Raw genomic sequence first — 27,500 nt, 5'->3', positions numbered from 1 at the left:
ACTCCACGACTCAGCTGGTTTGTCTTTCTTGTGTAGAGATTCTGTCTTTACATTGATAGAACGGGAATATAAAGAATTTAGGGTTTTTATTAAAAAAACAATTATTAATTATTGAAAACAAAAGCAACTTCATACCTTCCAAAGGAAGAAATAAAGCATTGGACGATTTTTGCAACCACATCCAGAGTTTCCCTTTTACCCCACCCAAAACTAAGGTCAAATCCAACTTTAATAGCAAAGAATGGAAAAACCTATGAAACTTACAACAGGACAAAAGCCTTACTATCAAAGAAGCTGACAAAGGTAGTACTGTAGTCCTAATGGACACAGATTTTTAAAAACACCTAGTACTCTCCTTACTAAACGACAACTTTTTATAGAGAAATTCCAAACGCTTCTTAACATACAAATTCCTCGGTGACCATATTCCCTTCTCTCACCTACCCATTAAAATACATATAAATTTACTTCTTCTTTCTCTAAGAACAGACAAACTTCCTGTTGACAAAAGAGTCCAGAACTCCAACTAAAGAGTATAAAACCCACAGAATTGTCTCCCCTTACACACACTTCCTGTTTAACACAAATTCTCAGCCCTTTTTAAATGCAACATGATTTTTAATTCCATGCATCCTAATCTATCTAACAGTTATCTACATGGATTACCATTCAACTTTAAAAACTCAAAGACAATATAAGGTATTAGTGTATTTATTTTTTTATATATTTTTTATATTTTTGTAAAAAATATTATTTTCATTTCCCCTCTTCTTGAAAATTTGTCATGCAATGAAAGCCAGTTAGAAATCCTTTTTAATCCTTCTTATGCACATCTATATTAAAATATGCTTTCAGTTTAGCATTTATTTATTTTTTTTTCTCCCTATTATTTCTCCATGTGTGGTTAACACAACTCCACAATTTACTGATTTATATATATATATATATATATATATGGGCTTTTGAACAGTTTCCATCTTTCTAGCTACCACATAATTCCACTCTCAAGTTATTTGTCAACTTGAAATTAATTTAAAAAACACTTACAAAAGATGTCACACACAAGAATAATTGCAGAACCATCTGTCGTGCACAATCCAAACAATCATTCTCCACATCTATCCCCACGACCACAACAGCATTTAATGAAATACATGAAATTCCATGTTAAATGTGCTGGTTTTACTATTAGTTCTAATGGCCTCGAGTGTGGATGCAATTAACACACGTTTGCAAGCAAATTCACACAAACGTGTTTCTATTAGAGATGATCATAGTTAATTGACATTGTCATGGGAGGCAACATAGAGTACATACATGGAAAGATGGGCTTAAAATAGGAAGGACTAGTGGGTGTCTTGACTCCTAAGGAATAAAATAAGATTTTGGCCACAGTGGGATTTGAACTCAGAGTGTCAGAATATATATTACGAAACATTCTATTTCATTCTCTTATAACACTGCCAGTTCCTCACCTTAGTCTGTTACAGACCTCACCTTAGTCTGTTCTATATGATCCAGTACGTATTACCATTGACAGTTAGGCTAACTTAAGGTAAGGTAGAATATGGTGTTCTGTCCATAACCAACAGAGAAGATGAAAGAAAAATCCTTCAGGAAAGAATGCCATTCATAAATCATACTACAATATTCCTATATTTTTTAATATTTATTTCTACTGAGAGTAAAGTAGAACTGAGGAGGGTATTCTACCCAGAAACAATTAAATGACTGCCCTGGATTTGAACTCTTAAGCTTTGCAGCAGTAAAACTAATACACCCAGACAATTTATCTATTTTAACATGTTCAAGAACTAACTCTCCAGTAGGGCTGCCTTACTAGAAATGGCAGTCAAATCTCTGTCAACTCACACTTTACCATCAGGGATAGTGTGAGTCATAATAGGCTATGTAGCTCTGGAAAGCACTGTCTGAAAATTAGATGGGATGGTCATGCGAGGCAAAGTTTACGATAATGTGGTCAGCCAGATCAAACCTGGGGCATAGCAACAGCAATGAAACATCAACAACATAAACAACAAACAGTAGACAATAAGTAGTCGGAAGTAGAGATCTCCCTCATGTACCAAAATGCCCTTTCCAAACAAAAGAATGACTGCTTTTCCGTGACATTAAGATCCTCTGTGCTACCAACATGTCTAAAGTTTGTTGGTCTTAGTCTTAGACTTAATCAAAGTGCTAAAACCAGAACTGCAAGAACAGAAGAAGATAACAGTTGATGACATTTGGCAAACCTATGACCAACAACGTAATATTTTACTGTTATTTTTATCCACCTCATATTTTTTTCTTTTCTTATTTTGTTTTAATTTACAAAACTATGCTCGAACAACACTTGACATTTAGCGGAAGTTGAAACTTAGCAGACTATTCACGTTTCAATAAGTCATTAAAGTTGATAAACGATAACATTCTCTCTTACTATTTGCATAATATTCTTATCTAAATCTGTTGGATTATTATTTACTGAGATACATGAGATTTATATAAAGTTTCAGCCATGATTTTAATCTGGTCTTCTGGGAGGAAATGGATTCTGCAATAATCCTTCCGCTTTCCAAAGATGGGATAAATATTTCAACGAACACTTGAACTTTTAACACTGAAACATGATGGACAGTAATTTTAAGTTCTAATTCCGCCAGAGATAAGCTGCTTCACCTTTGGGGCACTTGTGTATGTGTATGACTATGTGCATGAGGGAGTGGAGAATGAATTGTGTATGGGTATGACTGAGTGCAGCTAAATAAATATATATGAAAGTCTAAATAAAACTATAAGTATATAATTATATATATATATATATATATATATATGGATATGTTTCTCCAGGTACTTATGGACTTATCTATGCTTGTCTGTTTGTTTGTCTATCTTTCTGTTGATCTAGTTGTCTATCTACCTATCAATCTATCTTGCTTGCTGTGCATGTATGTGTGTGTGAAGATACATAACCTAGTGGTAAGTATTGGGCTCGTTATCAGAAGGTCGTAGTTTCATTTCCTGGACTAGGTAGAGTGTCCTGTTCTTGAGCAACTTTATGTTGCTCCAGTCTACTTCACTAGAGTTAGCTATAATAACTTATAAAAAAAAAAAAAATAACTTACACAAAATATCAATCCAGCCCATGCTATTAAAGGAATGCAGATACAAAAGTGATGGTAATGATGATGCTGGTAATGATGATGAAGATACATTTTACAACCATTTCCAGGCTAGTATGGGTTGGGCTGTTCTCAGTCAGAGCCATTTCTTATTGGGAGCCACTGTTCCCATAGACTGGAATTTGTATGTTATGTGGTTTGATTTCTACACTTGGATGCCTTTTCTATCATCAACCACTTTAATGAGTGCACTGGGTACATTTTCTCATACCACCAACACTAGAGAAGTGGATAAGCCCTTGTTGGCAAGACAGGTCTGAATGGACCTCATAACACTTCTTATTTGTTAGTCATTTTCCACGCATTTGCTATCCACTTTACAATGTATTCTGAATGTGCATTTCTTCCTGATATGAATGCTATAGAGGTTGTTTAACCTGCAAGCAACTTTAAAGGATGTACAGAAAGTATAGGATTTGGTGGAGTCTCGTACAAGTGAATGAGGTGCCTTTTTCACAGTAAAAATAAAAAGAGTACTCAATAAGCTAGTGCATGTATTTTTGTTCAGGTAACTGAGAAGGGGAATAGAAGTGTGTGTGTGTATGTGAGAGAGAGAGAGAAAGCAGAAATAGAAGGTGAAAGGAGGAAAAGCATGGTTATTGGGTAATAGTGTAGAGGAGAATGATAGGTAATAGCAAATGTGAACAAAGGGAAGAGTAGGTGATGGCTGATATTAGAAGTGGCCCAGAGGGAAAACAAAAGGGATTGATGGTTAGCATTCTATGCAAACCTTTGTCATCAGATCAGGTCAGTCATCAGTGATTCATTTTGTCTATCAATCCCTCTGAAAAAAGACCTTTGTTGCCAGTAGAGGTAATAGCTTTCTGGATTTTTCTGTTCTGTTCTTACTCAAGCTACAGTACTTCCTGAACAACTGCTTCCCCTGCAAATTATATTACCTAAGTTACAGAAACTATCAACTACATCCAGTGAGTCATTCAAACATTTAAGAAAATCTTTTACCTGGGTGTTTTTATTGCATATTCCTTCAGGTCATCTCTATAAGCTTTTCTGAGTTACACTAAATTTCTTGTGCATCAATAGTTAGCATTCAGTACAGCAATGCATTTTCCTAACCATACCAAAATTCTGCCATTGTTTCTAACAACTTGATCATTGTTAAGTTTACCATGACATCTCTCAATTCTAACTTTCTTTTCCATGTCTGCAACATCTTCACTAAATCTACAATACATTCAAATATAAAAGCTAGGTCATCAGCTCATAAGAGTCCTCAAGAACAGCAAGTTTTAAGCCTTGATTACATATAGGACAATGATAAATAGAAAGGACAAAGAACTGAGCTTCGGTAGACCCAGCTCCATCACGTGACTTTTAGAGGCCCTCTGCAACTTTTTGTTTCGAGGCCCCGTCCTTTCAATCAAAATTCATAATCTACGCACTTTTTATTCATTGCTATATTTTACTTTATTCTATCTGAAGTTCAATATTTCACATTATCCCAAAGAACATCTTTAAAAGTACAAGCTAAATTTATTTAGGCCTATTACAAATTTCAATAAGTAAAACTTCCAGATATGAAAAAAGAGCACTTTTATAATCCAGGCAACATTCAAAGATAAACATGGCACACTTTTCACTTCACAAAATTATCAATCACTTCAAAATAATCAAACTGAGAGCTAAGTTCATGTTCAATAAATATGAACAGAGAATAGACATCTACACACCTACCTGGACTAATTAATCCCTTTTACCTTTTATCATAAATATATGTAAGGTGGCAAGTTGGCAGAATCATTAGCATATCGGGCAAAATGCTTAGCAACATTTTGTCTGTCTTTACATTCTGATTTCAAATTCTGCCAAGGTCGATTTTAAATTTCATCCTTAGAGTATCGATAAATTAAGTACCAGTCAAATACTGGAGTCGATATGATCGACTATCCACCTTCCCACAAATTCCAGGTCCTGTGCCTATATTAGTAAGGATTATTTAAGTATGTGTATGCATATATATGTGTGTACATGCGTCTGTGTACATAATAATAATAATAATAATAATAATAATAATGAAATTATTATATATAGTGCTCAGGTGCACTACAATGTGAGTACATAATGGGCTTCTTTCACTTTCAGCCCACTAAATCCACTCACAAGGCATTAGAAACCTGGAGCTGTTGTAGAAGTCACTTGCCTAAAGGTCCTAAGATGCTATACAGAGTGAAACTGAACTTGAAACCATCTGGTTGGGAAACAAATTGATTAACCACAATGCCATACCTAAGCTACATATATATATTCTTTTATTCTCTTACTTGCTTCAGTCGTTTTGACTGTGGCTGTGCTGGAGCACTACCTTATCGGGGTTTTTTTTTTTGGTCAAATCTACTAACCCCAGTACTTATTCTTTGTAAACCTGGTACTTATTCTTTGTAAACCTGGTACTTATTCTATCGGTGTCTTTTTTTGCAGAACCACTAAGTTCAGGGGACACAAACACACCCACATCAGCCGTCAAGCAATGGTGGGTGGTCAAACAAAGACGCATACATATAAATATATATATATGACCGGCTTCTTTCAGTTTCCATCTACCAAATCCACTCGCAAGGCTTTGGTTGGCCTGAGGCTATTGTAGAAAGCACTTGCCCAAGGTGCCTCACAGTGGGACTGAAACTGGAACAATACAGTTGGGAAGCAAGCTTCTTACCACACGGCCATATATATCTATATATAACTGATATTCTATCAACAAATACATATGCATCTACAAAATGTGGTCTCTGAATAAATTTTAATACTATCTATATTAGCAGGTGAAATAAGTAACGAGGAAAAAAAAATGAGTTCCAAAATCAAAGTAATTTTTTATTATTACTTTTTTGTTGTTGTTATTTTTATTTTCCTTTCCTTTAAAGAGAAAAGTGGAAGAGGTTATTACCAATGATTTTGTGTATATGTAGAGTAGAGTGTGGTGGGGAGAAGCAGAGACTTATGAATTCTTCTGAAAAAAAAAAGGTGTGGTTGGTGTGTGGCATGTTAATTATCAGACAGGAATGGTAAGTTGAATTTGGATATAAACGTATGTACATGCTGCAATGCAAAATATGTAAGATAGTGTATGTGTGTGTGTGTGTGTATGTGGTTCTAAATACCCTTCTATGTACATACACACATGCGCACGAAAAAAAACATATATATTCTCTCATATATACACACACACATATGCATATGTATGTATAGATATATAAATATATATATGTATGTATGTATGTGTATATATATATATATATATATATATATATATATATATGCATGCATGCATATATATATGTATATATATATATGTATCTATATATATATATATTTATATTTATATATATATATATTTATGCTCATATATGCATGTATGTATATGTACATATATAAGTATATATGTAAATATGTATAAGTATCTGTAAATGTATATGTATAACCAATTTATGTATACTAACACCTAGTTAGAAAATTACACACATATTTTTATAAGGACCAACAGATAAATATTATCGTATATTTTCATACACACACTCATGTATGTATCTTCACATACGTACAAATGTGTATTTACCAATATGTGCATACATACACACATACTCATGTATATGTGTATGTCTCTATATATGCATATATGTGTGTGTGTGTGTGTGATTTATTTACATATATATATGTGTGTGTGTATGCATGCTTATATGTATGTATATAGATATACATTCTCTTATTGAATCATAATACCAGGAATTCAACTCATCAAATAAGAAAATCAGAAATATGTTAAAAAAAAATATTGGCAGGAGGAAGGTGTGTCAATTTGGTAAAGAGAATGTCCAGTTTTTGATTTCGGTCTTTTGGCACTTTGAAGATGAAAGAATTGAATAATATTCGATCCGTTAATCTGCATAAATTTTGCCACAGTAATATCCTTTCATTGAATAGGCCAGACAATCATGCATGTAATGTTAAAAGAAAAAAAAAGAAAATAATAATAGAATGGACAAATGTTGACCTGAAAATAAATATCTCAACATTTTTATATCTTAGCTATCTATCTATCTAACTGTGTCTCTATATGTGTGCATACTTACACATGAAAGGCATATGTATGTACATGAATGTGTGTGAGAGAGAGAGGGAGTGTGTGTGTGTGTGTGTGCACGCGTAGATAGATAGGTGGTCAAATAGAAACATAGATAATTACTGTTCTTTCTCTCTCGATATATATATATATATATATATATATATATATATATATATATACACACACACACACACATATATATATATGCATATATATATGTGTGTGTGTGTGTGTGTGTGTGTGTGTGTGTGTGTGTGAATGTATATAAATTCTATCTTTTACGTTTTTCAGTCATTGGCCCATGGCCATACTGGTGCATCACGTTGAAGTGGCTACCCAGTACGTGTTTTTCAGTGTGGTACTTATTCTCTCAGTCTCTTTCATCAAAGTGTTATGTTACATTGTTGTAAACAAACCAAAAGTGGTGGCGGGAGACATCCACAGAGAAACAATGAAACACACACTCACACATGACAGGCTTCTTTCAGTTTCTGTCTACCAAATCCACTCACGTAACTTTTTGTCAGCCTGGAGCTATAGTAGAAGACACTTGACCAAGGCACCACACAGTGTGACTGAACCAGCACAGGATTAATCATTAAGCAAAATAAGCACATGCTTAGGACATCAATGGAAGGAGGGGGCACCACAGAAATGGTAAATGGTTTACGGCACAAAAGAAATCACTGTAAGCTTGCTAAAATAATATTCAGGTTGCTCTTATCTCTACTAAGTATAGATGCAGATGTGTTGATCGAAGACTTTGCAGTTCAAAAAAAGTTTTTCAAATATAAATAAAGTGGAAGTATACAAAAATAAACAGTTTTTTCCCTTTTACTGTTTTGTTTCGTTTTGAAAAATAAATATTTATTTCATGGTTTGTTATTGTTTATATTTTGAATGACATAATCTTTTATGGGGGAACCAAAATCTGTTAAGTGCTTAGGGCCTTGATGAGTCTTAATCCAGCCCCGGACTGAACCCAGAACCAAATGCTTTGTACTTATTCTGGCAGTCTCTTTTGCTGAACCATTAAGTTGTCAAGCACAGACACAAAGACACACACACACACACACATAGATATATACATATATATATCCGATGGGCTTCTTTCAGTTTCCATCTACCACATCCACTCACAAGGCTTTGGATAGCTCTATACTGTAGAGGACACTTGCCCAGGGTGCCAAGCAGTGGGACTGAACCAGGAACCACATGGTTGGGAGGAAGGTTTCTTATATATATATATTTCTACATACATATACAGAAATAGACACAGGTGTGGCTATATGCTGTGTGGTAAGAAGTTTTTGCTTCCCATCCACATGGTTCTGAGTTCATTCCCACTGTGTAAAACTTTAGGCAAGTGCCCCTTACTACAGTCTCATGCCAACCAAAAACTTTTGATTTGGCAGATGGAAACTGAAAGAAACCTGTCATATATATTTATATGTCTGTGTGTCTGTGTTTGTCCCCAACCACTTCTTGGTGTTGGTGTGTTTATGTCCATGTAACCTAGTGTTTTGGTAAAAGAGACCAATAGAATAAATACAAGGTTTAAAAAATAAAAATAATGGTGCTGATTCATTTGACAAAAAATTTCTTCAGTTTGTTGCCCTAGCATAGTTGCAGTCTAATGATTGAAACAAGTAAAAGATAAAAGATGTGTGCGTGCGTGTGTGTGTGTGTTTGTATTTGTATATTTGAGGTTGCATGCATATATACGTACACATATACATATGTATACTCTTTACTCTTTTACACTTTTACTTGTTTCAGTCATTTGACTGCGGCCATGCTGGAGCACCGCCTTTAGTCGAGCAAATCGACTCTAGGACTTATTCTTTGTAAGCCTAGTACTTATTCTATCAGTCTCTTTTGCTGAACCGCTAAGTTACGGGGACATAAACACACCAACATCGATTGTCAAGCAATGTTGGGAGGACAAACACAGACACAAATACACACACACACACACACACACACACACACACATATATATATATACATATATATACATATATATGATGGGCTTCTTTCAGTTTCCGTCTACCAAATCTACTCACAAGTCTTTGGTCGGCCCGAGGCTAAAGTAGAAGACACTTGCCCAAGGTGCCACACAGTGGGACTAAACCCAGAACCATGTGGCTGGTAAGCAAGCTACTTACCACACAACCACTCCTGCGCCTATATATACATGCATGAAAAAACACACACACTCATACATACGCACACGCGCACACTCATACACACACATTTTAGAGTCTTCCTCTGGATGCAGTATTTTGGCAGTCAGATGCTCATAGAAATCTGAAGTCATTTGATACCTTCATCAGTGGATAATGTGAAGTGAATTGTATCTCCTTATTGGTGTTTATTTATTCTATATATCAGTAAAAGTAGACATTTGTAAATAGCTAAAATATCAAGAGAAAGGCATAAATATGTTTATTTCCCTCATTAAAAAAAGAAGAGAATGTTTCAGTATTTTATTTGCCAAAATCAACATGAAATAAATTTTAAAATTTATTCACAATAATGAGCTGTTACACTAAGTATACCAAAATATATTGATAGTCTGTTAAGTCTTTTCTGTTCACAGTAATTAATCGGATGATTTGAGAAAAGGAAAAGTTCAGATGAGAACTGCTAATGTATGCAATAATAAACTAGCACAACTAACATAAAGAGACCCTTGGAAACAAAAGGAAATCATACACAGAAATATATATATATATAGATATAGAAATAGATAGGTACATAGATATGGATATGTATATGTGTACATATATATATATGGCCCTGCTCAGTATGTAGAAAAGGAGTAGGTAGTAATTCTATAAGATGTACCCGGTGCAAGCTATGGACACATAAGAGGTGCAGCAACATCAAAGGCAGGTTAACTAGCAAGTTAGTTTTTGTTTGTGGCAGATGTTCAGGTGCAATAAAGACTGTAAACAAACAGGAAACAACTTCTATCTCATTCCAGGGTGAAAAACTAGAGGTAGTCGATAGCTTCCGCTATCTGGACGACCAACTTAGTAGTGGGGGTGGGTGCACTGAAAGTGTAGCTGCTAGAATAAGAATAGCCTGGGCAAAGTTTAGAGAGCTCTTACCCTTGCTGGCGACAAAGGGACTCTCACTCAGAGTAAAAGGCATATTGTATGACGCATGCGTACGAACAGCCATGCTACATGGCAGTGAAACATGGGCGGTAACTGCTGAGGATATACGTAAGCTCACAAGGAATGAAGCCAGTATGCTCCGTTGGATGTGTAATGTCAATGTAAATACCCGTCAGAGTGTAAGTATCTTGAGAGAAAAGCTGAACATTAGAAGCATCAGTTGTGGTGTGCAAGAGAGACGATTGCGCTGGTATGGACATGTGGTGAGAATGGATGAGGATAGCTGCGTGAAAAAGTGCCACACCCTAACAGTTGAGGGAACCCGTGGAAGAGGTAGGCCCAGGAAGACCTGGGCTGAGGTGGTGAGGCAAGACCTTCGTACATTGAGCCTCACCGAGGCGATGACTACTGACCGAGACCTTTGGAAATGTGCTGTGCGTGAGAAGACCCGGCAAGCCAAGTAAGATCGTTGCCAGTGCCCCTGGACTGGCTCTTGTGCGGGTGGCACATGAGATGCACCATTTTGAGCGTGGCTGTTGCCAGTACCGCCTGACTGGCTCCCGTAGGATTTTCGAGTGAGATCGTTGCCAGTGCCCCTGGACTGGCTTGTGCGGGTGGCACGTAAAAGACACCATTCCGAGCGTGGCCGTTTTCGTGCGGGTGACACGTAAAAGCACCCACTACACTGTCTGAGTGGTTGGCGTTAGGAAGGGCATCCAGCTGTAGAAACTCTGCCAAATTAGATTGGAGCCTGGTGTTGCCATCCGGTTTCACCAGTCCTCAGTCAAATCGTCCAACCCATGCTAGCATGGAAAGGGGACGTTAAACGATGATGATGATGATATATATATATATATATATATATATATATATATATATATATATATAGATAGATAGATAGACAGATACATACAAAAGTTTCTTTGGGACAACCAGATTAAACGATTTCATGTGCAACTGCCCAAAATGGTCGTGACTTCTGGAACCTGACTGTCCTTCTAATTGTTGTTTTTCTTTTCTGCCTTTGTATCATCTATCTGTCTTAATGTCCTCTATTGCGTTTTTGTTCCATTTTTATATTTATACATATGTATGTATGTGTGTGTGTATATATATATATATATATATATAGAGAGAGAGAGAGAGAGAGAGAGAGAGAAAAATTAATTAAGGTACTCAGAAACCTGGATGTTTGTACATTTACAGATTTTTATTAATGTTACATATTAAATGAAGCGCTTTTCACCTAGTCGTGTAGGTTTTTCAAAGCGCTTCATTTAATATGTGACATTAATAAAAATCTGTAAATGTACAAACATCCAGGTTTCTGAGTACCTTAATTAATTTTTGTCTATATAATTTCTGTACATCACCTCCAAACCTTCAAATATATATATATATATATATATATATATATATATATGTGTGTGTGTGTGTAGATAGATTGATAGTTAGAGAGAGAGAAATAGATACAAGAGTATATGTATGTATGTATGTATATGTATATATATATATATATATATATAGATAGATTGATAGATAAATATACATACATATATATTTGTGTTCATATGTGTGTGTGTGTATGTTTGTAAATTAATCTATTTTCAGATTCAATGTATTTCTGGCAGTTACATACATGTAGACTTAATGTATATGGTCATGTGATATCTTGATATATAAATAACAACACTCATGATTCTCTTTGCAGCTGTATTGACATAACTATATATATATATATATATATATATATATATATCTATCTTGGGTTGGTTCATAATTATTGTGGCTTTTTTTTCAATAAATTTTATTCAACAAAAACGATAACAACATGTAACAAACACATCTTTAATGATTATTCCAGAGCATATTCACCATCTTCTTCAATTACTGCTTCCCATATGCCTGGCAAGCGGTCAGACTATCATTTAAAAATCTTTTTGTTAAATATTTGTTATTATTTTTGTTGAATAAAATTTGTTGAAAAAATGTCACAGTAATTATCCACCAGCCCAATATGTATATACACACACACACACACACACACACACACACACATATATACACATGATGTGTAAGCATGTGTGTATATATACTTGCATACACATACATATGCTGTGTGTTTGTGTGTATACATGTGTGTGTATATATACTTGCACATACATACACACATATACACACACTGTGTGTGTGTGTTTGTGTGTGTGTGTGTGTGTTAAATATATAAACAAGCATCATTATTGATATGTACACATATACGATTGAAAGTCTAATTATAAACTACTAGCCTTCTCAATTAAAAGACTGAAGATTGGACTTGATATTGAGAATAATATTGTAGGTTATTACATTAATGTGTCATTAATCACAGATGACCAGATGTTTTACTCCATACAATATTTTTGAAATGTTTGAAAACATTTCATAAAGTGCAATATATGCCCACATGTAATGAATCACATGAATTTTAATGTAAAATAATATCATTCTTCTTCACATCATCATCATCATATCCATCATCATCCTTGGCGTACTTGTCATTGTCCTTTTTCTTTCCCTACTTCTTCTCCGATCCTCACCTTCTCTCCCTCCTTCCCACTATTCTTTTGCTTTATCATTGTCATTATTATTGTCCATTATCATGATCATCATCATCATTATTAGCAATGCCAAATCCGTTGTATATCAATGGTTCCAATTCCAGTGGTTCCATTGACATTGTATGGGCTCCTTAATTGTACACCACCAAATTGTTGCACTCCATTGTCATCTTATTCATGAGGTTTGGTTACTTCAAATTAGGCTTTACCAATTTCTTCCATAGATTCATTGCATTTAAATTCCCTAATACTTCTGTCATCTAATCTACATATTACATACACATTCCTCTCTTATGGCATGCATGATTATCTAAGATTTTTATTCTTAATTTTTCTCTCAATGCTTTTCTCAGTCTAGACAGTATTACACAATCCCTGGAACTAGTCCCCTTAATTTAGTTACATCTGTACATCATCTATATTTGAAGTCTATGCAGTAATCTGATGAGAATGTTTTTCTTTCATTAATCATTTGAAGGAGTTGCTTGAAAGAGCTGTAATAAATTGACACCTCTATATCTTCGTTATTCCTTTATATATATATTCTATTGTGTGTGTGTGTGTGTGTGTGTGTGTGTGTGTGTGTGTGTGTGTGTGTGTGTGTGTTCAAGGTTTCGATGAAGCTATAAGGTGTTACTCTGGCACTCAACTATGTGTCCACTGTATCTTGCTGTAAGCTAAAGGAGTTCATAAGATAATTGTTTATTCATTTGTCATCTGATTTTCTTATATGTGTGTGTATGTATGTGTGTGTGTGTGTGTGTGTGTGTGTGTATCTCTCTCTCTCTCTCTGTATGTATGTATATGTATATATATATATATATATATATATATATATATATATATATATATATATATATATATAGGGAGAATTCACAAAAAAGCAGAAGATTAAGACAGGTGGTGTAGACAACAAACAGATGTATTAGTATAACGCTTGGGAAGTGAAAAAGTCTTTAACATTTCAAGCCTACGTGCTTCCACAGAAAGGAACACAGAAAGAAACAACGAGAGAAATAAGGAGAGAAAAAAGAATGTGTAGTGGCTAGCAAGCAAAAAAAAAAAAAAGAAAATGACCATCCCAAAATATATATATATATATATATATATGTGTCAACCTGATCATCATCGTTTAATGTCCACTTTCCATGCTAGCATGGGTTGGACGATTTAACTGAGGACTGGTGAAGCAGATGGTTACACCAGGCTCCAATCTGATGTGACAGAATTTCTACAGCTGGATGCCCTTCCTAACGCCAACCACTCTGAGAGTGTAGCGGATGCTTTTATGTGCCACCAGCACGTGGGCCAGTCAGGCGGTACGGGCAACGGCCACACTCAAAATGGTGTATTTTACGTGCCAAAATATATATATATATATATATATATATATATATACATATATATATATATATATATTTTGGGATGGTCATTTTATTTTTTATTTTTTTTGCCAAATAAACACATGCACTCTATATTCATTCTTTACTCATTTAATAATCTTTTTATTTTTTCTGATGTCCATTGTCTGGAAATCTTTTGTCAAACATCTGTGACCTCTTCAGCGATCCTTTCCATGTGTGATGAAAGATTTCCAGACAATGGACATAGGATAAAAGAAGAACAGTAATAAACTAGTGAAGAACGAATATATAGTGTGTATATTTATTTGGGAAAAAAGAAAAAAAATGATCATCTCGAAATATATACATATACATATATGCGTGCACACAGACATATTTATATATTTACCATATCTTTTCCTTAAATGTATCACCTAAAATGTAGTGCAAGGCACTAATAAGAACTGGACACCTATTCAGAGAATATAACAAACCATAAACAGGACCACTTCAAACTCAATCAATCACAGAAGAAATGTCAGGTAAAAGCTTTATTTACCTACAACGTACTGTCCTTCTATATTTTTGTGAATGGAATATTGATTCTTGTTTGTGTACCTGATGTTTGAGAATGAGAAAATTTAAGTAGCAAACCGTGAGATTCTATTTTGCATAAAGTTTATGTTCTACAACATGGTGTTAAGGTTTTATGTTTTTTACAATTGTACAGAATGCACAACATGCCACAACTTTGTCACAGACATACAAACAAATATACATAAATACATGTAGACATACACACATTCATATATATCTATATATATATATATATATATATATATATATATATATATATAAAACAATGGTAAAAAAAATATTCATGACTAAAACTATGAGTCTGAAAATAAACTGGAAATAATTGATACTACCACTACTACAAAAATAACAACTTCCTATTTAAGAGCACGTGTGTTTGAAATATGATATCTATTTTTCTATCCTAGTATAATTAGCAATGTGTATTCATTTGCTGCCTTGCTAGCGAGATAGTGCAAAGCAAGAAGCTGATAAATAAGAAATAAAGAGTGAAACTAGGAATTGTAAAATGAAAGTGAGTAGATGAATGAGGTGCTGGTCACATCGCTTAGTGTGGAAAACAAAGACAGTGCTAATGAAACTGTGAAAATTAAAATGAGAGTGGATTAAAATAAGGTGTGTCTTGTCAGGGTGACATATAGTATTTGGTTAAATGGAATGAATAAATACCCTAACCAAGAAATCGAAAAGAAAAACTTGAATACTGTCACAAAATGAAATTTGTGTCATATGATCATATGGATAATTACATTTTAAACTATCTTTACACAGTTCATTGAACCAGTAAAAAAAGCTTATTAAAAATTCATAATTTTTAATAACAGAAAAAGCTAGATTTTCACATACTATTTTACAGGATTTATGCACTATCACATTTAAAAATTACTGACAGTACTTTATTATTAAATTGAAAGGGAAAAATCCTTTGGTAAGAACTTTATTAAGGGTTTCAGCTGACATGTTGATCAAATAGGCCATTCTGTACAGCTAGTAAGTATTTACATCATTTTGACATAATACAGATGATGATGATGGTGATGATGATGGTGGTGGTGGTGGTGATGAGGATGATGGTGGTGGTGGTGGTGGTGGTGGTGATGATGATGATGATAATGACACAATCCTTTAAAAAATTTATCCACACTGTTTTATCATTTCTCCTAAAATATCCCTTAAATGCATTTAATACATAACTAATTAACTTTGTGTGTGTTGATTCATATATATATATATATATGTGTGTGTGTGTGTGTGTGTGTGTGTGTGCGCGTTAAGGTTAAGGAGGGTATTGGATTTAACCAAACCCAAAGATACAGGTAATACCGAGTAAGTGCTGTGTACCGGCTAGTTACATATATGTGTGTGTATTAGATATTTATGCAACCATAACTAACAAGAAGATATGTGAAAAAATAATCATTTGAAGACAACGGATCTAGTCTACACCGGCAGACAAAGGATCAGTCCCAAAACACAAGATTCCTCAATTCCCTGTTGCATATGAACTTATCCAAATTCATAACACCAAAATAACATTAAAACTGTGACATACCATACAAATATATGTAACAGACATATAATATAACATTGTGTTTTCTTCTCTTGTCTGTTGGTCATGTGATATGTCGTCTGCTCTTTCCATTTAGAGTTTGCTTGAAGTGTGTCCTCTACTCAGTATGTCCAGCCTCAGTTGTATATTATGAACATTTCCCTTCATGCCACGGTTTGTCTTAATCTACTTCTTCTAACTCTCCTTTTCCTCTATAACAGTGTATGTTTAAATGTCTGTCTATATGTCTGTTGTCCTTATTCACTAACCCTCTTCTCTCTGTCTCTCTCTGTCTCTGTTTCTCTCTGTCTCTGTTTCTCTCTCTCTAGCTCTTTCTCAAACTTCATTCCTTTTCTTCTTATACATCTTCTGTTTAGGTTTCTGAACAAACATACACTGACACCAACTACATACATTCAGCCAATTTAATATATTGTGGTATGTATGTATGTATGTATGTATGTATGTATGTACACATGTACATACACACACACATATATATGTATATATATGTGTACCTATGCATTTATATATATATATATATATATATATATATATATACACATATGTATGTACATATATACATATACGCAAACACACACGCATATATACACGTGTGTGTGTGCCTATATACACCTATAAAACCTTTAACTTATATGCATTCTTTCTATACACACATTGAAATATATTTACAAACACACCAATATATGTATGTATACATATATATATATATATATTCTATAGTAATGCTTTTATATAAATATATATACATACATATGCATACACAATATATATATATATATATATGCATATATACAATATACATATATATATCTATATATCTATGTATATATATATATATATTTATATATATATACATATATATATGTGTATGTATGTATGTATGTATATGTATATTTATACATATAACTCCTCACCCTAGCCAATCTGGAACACAATGAAATAAAACCCAATACTGAAGGAAGAGAGAGTGAAAAAAAAAAAAAGTTTGATTTATTTACCAAGATAATCACTGAGGAACCTTCCTATTGATTTCCTATTGAATTTGTATTCTAGCAGTGGACATATTGGTTTCCACTACAAGAGTAGCTATTCAATCTCATTCTTCAAGCGCTGAATATATTAGTTGCTCACTGGTGGACAAAAATGCCAATTTACTAAAAATTCAAAGCCAGTCAGGATGTGATGGCTTAGTAGTTAAAATGCTGGTCTAATGATTGAGAAGGAGAATGCAAAGGAAGAGGGGGGGGGAGAAAAGGGGGGATGAGAGTGGGAGAGGGGAAATGAGTTAGTTTCAAATTCTCTTGTATGAGTCATGCTTTTGCTGATGTGTCCCTTGTTATATGATAAAGAAAATAGAGAAGATACCTTTCTTCTGTAAATTTCAAAATCCACCTTTAGCATTCAAGGTGTACAGGAATTCTGAATATACATGTATTTACTCTGTGGGAATATCAATAGTTATAACTTGCCCAAGATGTTTCACTGCAACATATTGGTTGGTAGACTTAACCTGTGGTTTCCCTTTAGCACCATCAAAACCTGGCCTTTGGAAGTCTTCAGCAGAGTTCATTCTTTTGTAAGCATTAGGGTCATGTGTCAGTTCAGAAGATAGATTTTTTTTTTCCTTTCATCCACTTGCCCTTCTTAGAAGTCATTGAAGCACTCTTGAAGGATGCTCTTTTCCCTCCTAAATATATATATATATATATATATATATATATATATATATATATATATTTATATGTATGTATGTATATACATACATATATATATATATATATATATATATATATATATATATATTTCTTTTTGGGATTTGGCTTACAAAATTTTTTATGTGAGTTCGTGTGCTGAAATGTATTCTGTTGTGTCTGGGGAGAGTCAGTCTCTTTTAGTACCTTATAATTTTACACACTCATCAGTAAAATTGTCACTTATTTCTTTTTTATCTTCCTAAAGTTTTCGTTGCGCTTTTCAACCTTTTCAATAGTTTTGACTGTCTGTTATTCTCACTATGATCTTTTGTTTGTTTGTGCACATGTATGTATGTATGTATGGAGGGATGGATGTGTATCTCCATATGTGTGGACGTGTATCTCCATGTGTCCTTGTGTAAAGTAAAGTGTGTGTATATATGGACATGTGTTTCAGTCTTCATTTGTGTATGTGTGTGTATGTGTGCTTGTCTGTTCATATAACCCATGTACCTATCCGTCCGTATGTTTATCTGTTTACTTACATATCCATATGCTTACATACATGTGCATATACATATATACATACATCTACCTACATAACAGCCCACTAACAATTCTACTCTACCTGTATAGACTGTGGGTATGGGGGTATGATATCTACTACATATATTTCTTATTTAGTATTCGAGAAGTTTCATTTATGAGGACGTACTCCTGTATTTGTCTGAGTGTTGGGTTCTTTGGATGTTTGGATAAGATGCGGACGGCAAGTTGACTCAGGTTGCCTCCATGTTGGTCCTTGGCATGCTGATAGTTTAAAGGACTATTTTTTGTTGTTGTATTGTTTCGAATGTTCATTTAGTCATTCCTAGATATCTCTCAATGGATCTAGTGAAGGCATCAAGCTCATCAGGTTTGTAAAAATTAAAAAAACAAAAGTTTTCTGTATTTCTGTCTTTTAAATAGGAACATCTACAGTTTCCTATTTATAATAGAATAAAAATCTATTTTAACCAAGAGTATATACACAGTTAGTAAACAAAAGACTCCCTCTAGAAATATAAAATGGCAAGTAAGGGAGATAATACAAATAGAATCATTTCATTGAAATTTTGGAAAATATAGAGAGTGAAAGTGTAGGAAAAAGTGAGAGTGAGAGAGTGAGAGTGAGGGAGAGAGAATGAGAGATAAAGGAAATGGTCCTGATTTATAGACCAAATATATTCCCCTATATATGTATGTATGTATGAATGTATGTATGTATGAATGTATGAATGCATACACTTCTGTTTTTAACTATTCAGATTCTTCCTCTGAGGAAGGAGCTGTTTTCTAAGAAAGATACCAAGCTCCATCGTTTGAATGTAGATACTAAAAACCATGTCACATTTTAAACATAAGGAAAGCCTTGTATATTTTTATTGTTCTACTTACAAATTGTATTTGTAATGTGCAAGTTAGTTTGATTTCTTTTTCTGAAAATCCAAGCTCAGCCAGAATGCTAGTTATGTATTTACTCACAAATCAAAGTGCACCAATTATTATTGGTATAGATGTAAAATTTATAATCTGGATATAGAAGCTGACAGTTTTGAAGCAGTTGTCCACAGTTATCTGCTTTCTCTTTGATTTTCAAAGAGATATTCACATCGGTAGGACAGCTCACCTCTACATCAGTACATGCCTTTTATTGTCTGCTTCAAGTGATAATATCAGACTGTTATGCTTATACTTGACAGATGTTTTGTTGTGAATATTCCACCAGTATTCCATGTATTCATGTTTGTGTACATATTTGATAACAGGTGAATGCTTTAATTTATTCAAGGACAGTATTTTCCGGTACGTATTGTTTATTGTTTTTGTGATGTAGTACTGTGATGACATTCCACAGAAATATGACATAATCTACATTTTTGATTGCATCTTTACAGTCATTTTTTGTTTATTAGGTATTTGGTAGTAATCTTCTTTTCTTGGATTGCAAAGGCACAACCTTTGAAGTGTGATGTAGTGGTCAGAAGTCCAAGAGAGGCTTCACTGCATGTCAATATTATTGTCTTCAAGCCTTTGAGAAACATACGCATGTATGGTCTTTTCTTTGTATGCTGAGCATTTCACATGCAGGTCTTCTTTGAGGTATGCTAGTCCAGCTTATTTGGAGTTGTACAGAAGATCAGCATGAAGAGTATACTGCCTGATGAGCTCTCTGCAAACGTAGGTTACTGTTCTTTTCATTTTTCAGCACTGAGTTAATGCATTATTTTTGCTGCTGTTGTATATCAAGTGTTGTCTGAGAGAGAGAGACTATACGATATTTGAAGGCTGCCTGCTCTGATCTCAAACCTCAGACTCCTTTTACTCTTCTTAGACTCTTTTGGTATCACTATTTCTGTGGAAATTTCCACAGTCAACTACCCCAAATGTATGAATCAGCACTGGTACTGCAAATGCATTGTGGTATATTGTCTTGTATGTATGGATGGATGTCATTATTCAGTTTATTTCAAGATTTCTTGCCAATAGAGAAATAACCAGTTTCTAACCTAGATCTATGGCTCCTTCATTGGAATTTCAACATCAACAACAGGGTATTTGTGTGTGTGTGTGTGTGTGTGTGTGTGTGTGTGTGTGTGTGTATCCAGTATATTCCAACTTCACAATTTACATACTGTCCACCATCACTCACTCACATATGGAATATTCCTATTGTCACCCATCAGCTATCTTGCATTTATCTACCTCTCAATAGACTCTACACTGATACTCTTAATGCTTTCACCAACTCATTTTGGCCTTTCTGCTATCATTGTTCTCTCTTCTATTTCCTTCCTTGATCACCTGAGCAAAAGTATACATCTTAGGCTACTGAGTAGTCCTGACAGTTAATTTGAATATGGCAACTCATCCTGTGTTGGTGCCATGATGGAAAACACCTCACTTCACATACAATATGTCACTACTGTGCTAGAGTCATGGGTACATATGAAGACATATGAACACCAGGCTATTGAAGCAGCAGCTCCTTGTAAAGAAATGAGTCAGATAGTGACGACTCTCCAGTCTGACAGCATGGAAAGCAGACATAAAACGATGATGATGATGAGAAGGATAATGATGGAATATATATATATATACATATATATATATATATATATACATACATATATATATATATATATATATATATATATATATATATATATATATATATATATATATATATGTACACACATACATGCTACTATATAAATGTATGTGTATGCTCGGTTTTGGGGGCTTTTTTTTTTTTAACAGGTATACTATAACCCTGCATGTCACAAGAGACAACTAAAATGGTTTGCAAGTGGACGGTCATCTAGTCATAAAATATTGCCTCAAAAGTTCTGTCAACCCCAATAACAGCATGACAAAGAAGACATAAAAAAAAGAATCAATGGTGATAGTGATGATGATAATGATGATGATGGTGATGAGGATATACGTATATGAGTGTGAGTATCATTCATATATATATATATATATATATATATATATATATATATATGCATACATGTATTTGAATATATACACATGAATGTATAAATGTATGTGGTATGCACACACACATAAATACACATATACATATATATATATATATATGCACAAAAGATGAGTTAATTTGCTTCTGTATGTCATCAGCAAGATGACTTGAGAAGATTCCTTGATCAAACATCCTCTGTATCAGATTAAAAATCTAACGTCTTTCTTTGTGTGTTCGTCCATGAATGTGTGAGTGTGTCTATGTATCTGCATGAGTGTTCGTGTATATGCACGTATGTGAGTGTGAATGTCTGTTTTTACATTTTTATCCTCAGCAATCTTCGTTATCATGTATCTTTTATAGCCCTCAATCCATCATCTCCATTGTCGTTTATATGACGGAGTGTCAGTGTATGATACCATTGACCAAGGCATCCCTTAATGTACTTCAACACCCTTCCATCAAATTCCATCTGCTTTGAATAATCCTACACAGCGCAGAAGTCCATTGGGATCGTTCCCTATATGTCCCTCTCACCAGTTCAGTTCAGTCGTAATACAGAAATACATAATTGGCACAAGGTCACAGCATTGTGCAATGAGAGATGTACAACTGATTAAATCCATCCTTTTTCTCCTGCCACTGCTGCTGTTACTAATACTGCTGCTGCTGCTGCTAAAAATGCTGCTGTTGCTGCTGCTGCTGCTGCTACTACTACTACTACTACAAATAATAATATTAATAATAATAATAATAATAATAACCCCTACAGGAAGTGCAAAAAATCGTGTTAACTGGAACGACTGATGTACTGAGAAAAGCATTATCGCTGTGAAAACAACATCTATTCTTGAATTTATTTTTTTTAAATACATATTTTACGTGTGAATTTTGCGTGTGCAAACTCGGAATGCATACAATGAGCTTCTCTGCCTTAGGTGTACGGAAAACACTCGACGAGAAATGGAAGAAAATTTGAAGAAGGAAGAAAATAAAACAACATAATAATAATAATAATAATGATACCTGTCTGTTTGTTGTTGTTTGCTTTATGAGCAGTTACATAATAAATAAACAGTAAGCCATCAAATGAAAGATTAATTAATAACATTTATTTTTACAATGTGATTGTTGATAGGGATTTCAAAACGTTGGTCAAACTGTTAAACTGTCTGAAAACAAAACAAAAAAAAACCATTTGCCCTGTGAAACATTGAATCCACTATCAAGCTTTTCATTAAGAAAACTAAATATCTATATATTTCACCCATTTCCTGATAGATAACAGAGCAACTTTTCAAACTAGTAGAGCATTAAGTTTTATATTATGAATAAATCAAGATATTTATTTAGACTGGCTCAATTGTATTTCATTAACAGAGCTACTTTGTTGCTAAACATGCTAGAAATAGCAGCTAAACCTTCTTTAAATGCTACTGTCTTTGGGAAGCATACTGCTTAGTAGTCATGTCTGCATCAATATATAAATGCATTCCCCATTCCAACAAACTAATTCAATGTTCCAGCATCCCACCACCATTTCTGATTTCTTTGCATCTTTTCCACTACCCAGTCCTGTATCTCTATTACAAGACACCTGGTTTTGTCCTTCCATCACACTTGAGCCTCTCAACATTTGACACAGAGCCATTGACTCCCCCCCTCTCAAACACTTCCTGCCACTCTAAATAGCTAGGGAAGTTTTCTTTCCTTCTCTCCTCCCCTTTTTCTCCTTCTTCTAGTCCCTTTATTTTCTTACTTTGCATGTTACTTGACAACCGCGCTACTACTGGTAGTAAAACAACCTCCAGTATATTGGATAATGTAGTTGGCATCAGGAAGAGCACCCAGTCATAGAAACCATGCCAAAGATGATACTGGGGCTCAATGCAGCCTTATACCTCATTGGATCCTGTCAAACCATTCAATCAAAGCCAGCATAGAAAACAGACATCAAATGATGATGATGGTGGTGGTGGTGATACACATACATACAATCATATATATATATATGCATACCCTTATCAGACATGTAGTCATGATATTCCACTCCTCACACCAAGTTCACTGTACCTCTTTCACTTTATTCCATATTTTTCAATTCTTGCCAATGCAGAGCAATCAGATAATTGCCTGATTATTATTATATATATATGCATACACACACACACACATATATATATATATATATGCAAAATTCTATAATTATAAACATAATTATAATTAGGGGTCAGCTAATTGCTTTCCCACATACCAAATTTAGAAATAGGAGTTAAAAACTCCTTTTCTACTACCATAAGAATCTCCTAAACAATAACTGTCATGGAGATTCTTACAGTAGTAGAAAAGGAATTTTTAACTCCTATTTCTAAATTTGGTATGTGGTGAAGCAATTAGCTGACCCCTAATTATAATTATGTTTATAATTATAAAATTTTGTATAATTTTACCTATAAAGGTTATTTTAACGTACCAATATACTTGGTAAAATTAATAATTTATTGATTAATTAATCAATTAATTTTACTCTTTTATTTATTATTAATATTGAAATTATATATATATATATATATATATATATATATACACATATATGTTTTTATATCATTAATAAATTTATAAAATTATTAATAATATTCACAGGAAATCAATATCTAAATTTCAAAAGATATATGTTTAATGTGACACAGTAATATTTTGAAATATAATTAAATTAAAATTTACGATGTACAAAATATAAATATAAATAAAAAATATAAATGTACGTAAAAATACATGCATACTTGGCCATATAATATTATAATATTATAACTCGCAAGTTTCCTTATCATTTCGCATTTGTCTGGCTTCCATATGTTGGTTCCCTGACGATGAATATATGTGCAATTCCAGCAGCTCTTACTTCTTTGGAGTAGAGTGCACATATATTTTGAAACATATGTAGGAATTAAAGGAACTTTTATTTATATGCATTTTTCTCCATTTATTGTTATTATTCATATATATATATATATATATATATATATATATATATATATATATATATATATATATATATATATATATATATATATATAGTATTTTATGGTAAACCTTTTTATGCTTACATGAATCAAATTGAAGCCATTGAAGCAGGTTTGCTATGACCAGATGTCCTTCCTGTTGCCAGCTCTCAAATGTTTTCAGGCAAGATAGTTCTCTGCCCATAGCTGAGTATGTTTTCATGGAACATTGTAAATGAACAATGTCCCTTATATGATAGTTAAGCGCATTTATGACTATTACATGATGTAATAAACCCACTCACATAAACACACATGTATATATCAATATATATATATATATATATATATATGCCAGTGGCATGTAAAAGCACCCACTACATTCTCAGAGTGGTTGGCGTTAGGAAGGGCATCCAGCTGTAGAAACTCTGCCAAATCAGATTGGAGCCTGGTGTAGCCATCTGGCTTCACCAGTCCTCAGTTAAATCGTCCAACCCATGCTAGCATGGAAAGCGGACGTTAAACGATGATGATGATAAATATATATATGTATATATATACACACACACATATATATGTATATATAAATATATTTGTATGTATTGATATTGTCTCTTTTACTTCTGTGGCCATGCTGGAGCACCACCTTTAGTCAAAGAAATCAACCCCAGGACTTAATCTTTGGAAGCCTAGTACTTATTCTATCGGTCTCTTTTGCCAAACTGCTAAGTTAAGGGGACGTAAGCAATAGAGGGTGGGGGACAAACACAGGCACACAAATACACGCACACACACACACGTACATATAATTTGTGAGTGAATGATCACCGAGACATTTTATGATGTATCATAACTACTAATTCATTCTTTCTCCATCTTCCCCTTTCATTTTTTCCTTTCATATACTCTTTCAGCTCATCATTTCTATCATTAATTTTAATCTGTAATTTCCATAACTCCCTACTGTCAATTATCTAATTGTTATCAGTGTTTGTTTCAGAAAAGGGATTAATTAATTCATATATTTTTATGTCTTCCAACAGCAGTATAAAACTCTAATGAAGATATAAATGTATAAATTAGGAAGACGAAAGCCATCACTGCATGTATTCATTCAAGATTTTAACAAGAATTTTGATGATCATAAGGCATGAGATTAATTTGTTATACTCAGCAAGACTTATACTCAGTTATACTCAGCAAGAGTTATACTCAATTATACTCAGCAAGAGATCATAAGGCAATAGATTAATTTGTTATACTCAGTATTATTATATTTCACCACCTTATTATGTTTATGTACATAAGTGCTGGAAAAAAATTTGTCTCGGGGGTGGAAATCTACTTTTTCAGGAGTATGTTCAAAAAATTTTCACTGCTCTCACAAACATGTTAGGTGGGTGCAAACACACCCCCTGCACACACTGTTTCCAAGCTTAAGTGTGTGCATACATGTGTACATGCATGTGTGTGTAGTGTTACGTTTTACAGTCCAGAACCAACCAATGTCTTGTGAGTTGATTTAGCCAGCAGGAACTGTATATAGACACAGGCGTGGCTGTGCTGTGGTAAGAAGCTTGCTTCCCATCCATAGGATTCCGGGATCAGTCCCACTACAGGGAGCTTAATTTGGGCAAATGTCTTCTACTATAGCCTCAAGCCAACAAAAGCCTTGTGAGGGGACTTGATAGATGGAAACTGAAAGAAGCCTGTCGCATATATATACATGCATACCTACATACATACACACGCACACACACACATATATACATACATATATATATATATATATATATATTTATATATATGTATATATCTATGTGTGTGTGTCTGTATCAATGTTTGTCCCCCACCCCATCACCACTTGACAACTGGTGTTAGTGTCTTTATATTCCCGTAACTTAGTGGTTTAGCAAAAGAGACCAATAGAATAAGCAATAGTCTTTAAAAAATGTCCTGGTATCGATTTGTTGAACTAAAACCCTTCAAGGTGGTGCTCCAGCATCGCTACAGTCAAATAATTGAAACAAGGTAAAGAATAAACACACACACATACATACACACACAATAAATTGTTTTGAACAGTAATAAGTGTATAAAAATTATAAATAATAAACTGTAGAATGTTGGATTAACAAAACCATTGAATGGAAAAATTCTAACACTGCCTATGGACTCAAACCCACACCTTCACTAACCATATCAGATGTTCTACCATTATACTAAATCATCTCTTTGGAATTTCTCCATCCACTTTAGAAGCTTTGGCTTTACCACCAACAATTGTTTGTTATTTACACTCTAACAAAATTGAAACTTTGACAGACATGAAATAATTCGGCTATAGCCTTTAGCACTCTGTATTTTCTCTAGAATTGTTTACCCTGCCACTGCCCTGTTACTACAGGAGAGAAAGCTCATATGGTGACGGTATGCACCTACAATGTGCTAAAGATTAATGGTTGAACACATTAAAAACGATTTATTTCATATCTCTCAGATTTTCTATATTCCTATGATGGTCTGATGAGGGCTAAGCAGGCTGGACCTTTGAAGTTGCCATCAGCAGTTTTCTTGCTAAAGAATAGTAAGTACGTACTCTAGAGAAAGTAGTGAATAATCCTTCATTTAATATAGAATTGTTTTTATTATAACTCTACATAAAAGCAAAGAACATTAGTACATTTATGTGTCCATGTGTATGCATGTGTGCACATGTGTATATATTTATAATACACACACACACACACACACACAAATATATATATATA

The 27,500-nt window shown here is 33.8% G+C and overlaps 2 long non-coding RNA genes across 3 annotated transcripts in view; one reads left to right on the top strand and one right to left on the bottom strand.

Annotated features, from left to right (window-relative positions):
* The window catches only part of LOC106874316 (uncharacterized), a 218,441-nt gene that overhangs the window by 126,773 nt on the left and 64,168 nt on the right, over nucleotides 1-27,500 (bottom strand). The gene's annotated exons all lie outside the window — the stretch shown is intronic.
* The window catches only part of LOC149133532 (uncharacterized), a 152,156-nt gene continuing 125,244 nt past the window's right edge, over nucleotides 589-27,500 (top strand). Inside the window, exon 1 of the long non-coding RNA XR_016243395.1 lies at nucleotides 589-699. This is a non-coding gene — a long non-coding RNA (uncharacterized LOC149133532). The remainder of the gene's footprint in view (nucleotides 700-27,500) is intronic.

Source organism: Octopus bimaculoides, chromosome 10 (genome assembly GCF_046866305.1).
Source record: "Octopus bimaculoides isolate indiv1 chromosome 10, ASM4686630v1, whole genome shotgun sequence".
NCBI lineage: Eukaryota > Metazoa > Mollusca > Cephalopoda > Octopoda > Octopodidae > Octopus > Octopus bimaculoides.
Note: the sequence above shows the minus strand (reverse complement) of the source record. Positions and strands in the feature narration are given on the sequence as shown.